Below are 2,345 nucleotides of genomic sequence, written 5' to 3'. Positions count from 1 at the left end.
AGCAAATCCTGCAATTGTGGCCCGTTGCTAATCACGATCGGAACTGGGGCCATGATTAAGAGGGACAGCCGGGGGCATCCGTATTGCGCCGCTAAAGGTGAAATTCTTGGACCGGCGCAAGACGAACTAAAGCGAAAGCATTTGCCAAGAATGTATTCATTAATCAAAACCGAAAGTCGGAGGTTCGAAGACGATCAGATACCGTCGTAGTTCCGACTATAAACGATGACACCGTCTATGGAAAAAGTACACTGGATGTCACAGATAAATTTTAGAAGCGCACACGTTACACCGCAGATGTGGCGCTGGTAATGTCACTGTCCGCAGCGGACACCGTCTACGGAAAAAGTACACTGTATGTCACAGATACATTTTTTAACCGCACAGGTTACACTGGAGATGTGGTCCTGGTAATGTCACTGTCCGCAGCGGACACCGTCTATGGAAAAAGTACACTTGATGTCACAGATATTTTTGGGTTGTGCACACTTTACACAGGAGATGTAGTCAGCTAATGTCACTGGTCGCAGTGGACACCGTCTACGGAAAAAGGACACTGTATGTCACAGATATTTTTGGGATGTGCACACTTTACACTGGACATGTGGCGCGGATAAATTAACTGTCCGCAGCAGACACAGTCTACGGAAAAAGTACACTGGATGTCACAGATAAATTTTAGAAGCGCACACGTTACACCGCAGATGTGGCGCTGGTAATGTCACTGGTCGCAGTGGACACCGTCTACGGAAAAAGGACACTGTATGTCACAGATATTTTTGGGATGTGCACACTTTACACTGGACATGTGGCGCGGATAAATTAACTGTCCGCAGCAGACACAGTCTACGGAAAAAGTACACTGGATGTCAGATATTTTTGGATGCGCACACTTTACACAGGAGATGTGGTGCAGCTAATGTCACTGTCCATAGCGGACACCGTCTACGGAAAAAGTGCACTGGATGTCACTGATATGTTTTGGATGCGCACACTTTACACTGGAGATGTGGCACAGCTAATGTCACTGTCTGCAGCGGACACCGTCTACGGAAAAAGTACACTGGATGTCACGGATATGTTTTGGATGCGCACACTTTACACTGGAGATGTGGTGCAGCTAATGTTACTGTCTGCAGCGGACACCGTCTACGGCTGTGTTTTTTAGGAGAAGAGGTACCGGCCCCTCTGTCTGATGCAAGAGAGGCGGCTGCCCACAGTAAAAATTGCTGACAGCCTGTCCTCTAAACAGACTCAGGAGGCCAGGGAGTTCGTGGATGTGTTCTCAGACCTCCCTGGACGCACTTCCATAATCCAGCATGACATTGTCACTGAGCCTCAGACAAAAGTCAGATTAAAACCATACTTGGTACCCGAGGCTCGGCGACAAGCCATATCAGAGAAGGTGCAGCTAATTTTGCAGCTAGACGTCATTGAGGAGTCAAAAAGTGAGTGGGCCAGTCCTATAGTATTGATACCCAAGCCGGACGGAACGTTGCGGTTTTGTAACGACTTTCGAAAACTTAACGAGGTTTCCAAATTCGATGCGTATCCCATGCCCCGGGTGAATGAGCTCATCGAGAGGTTAGGACAAGCGCCGTATTTTTCTGTTTTGGACCTCACTAAAAGGTACTGGCAGGTGCCCTCAACAGAGGCTGCCGAAGAGAAAACTGTCACATACAATAAAATATTTAAAGATGATGTATAGGTCTAATTAAATCAAATTTAAAATTATTTATATCCACAAAAATACGACCCTCAAAACTATAATGTTTAATATAACTTTTTAAAACCGATTGCCCAAACTATGATTGGTAATCTAACAGATACCACACTTAATAACATAGATGTCACAGAATATATATGTATGGTGAGGAATGGGTGGGAGTCTCAGGGGGAGAGGGATAAGCTTACCCTAGTTGTCACCCTGTAATACCCCTCAGCCCAGAGAAGAATCCTAATGGTGGAGACTCTGTCCTCGTTCCTCAGCTGTTATTCCCTAAATAACTCTAAAGGTGTTCAGGGGGAATGACCCCCCCCGGAGATCCCGACGCGTTTCCCCCACTACAATAGGTTCATAAGACTGAAGCAATAAGATGCTAGAAGTAGATGCAAACAGATGAATGCAGAAAAACAATATGGTAAGTAGGTGGCAATAAAAGAGAGAGAAGACAGGTAGATGATATCAATTATAAATGTCTATCTCACAGTTAGAAGTCCATCAACACGGATATTGGCTGCCTGATACTTTGACTTCCAGATTCATGTGGCTCTACACTAGAGATGTCCCGAATAGTTCGCCGGCAAATAGTTCCCGGCGAACATAGCTTGTTCGCGTTCGCCGC

Source organism: Bufo bufo, chromosome 8 (assembly GCF_905171765.1).
Source record: "Bufo bufo chromosome 8, aBufBuf1.1, whole genome shotgun sequence".
Classification (NCBI taxonomy): Eukaryota; Metazoa; Chordata; class Amphibia; order Anura; family Bufonidae; genus Bufo; species Bufo bufo.
This window is presented reverse-complemented; position numbering follows the sequence as displayed.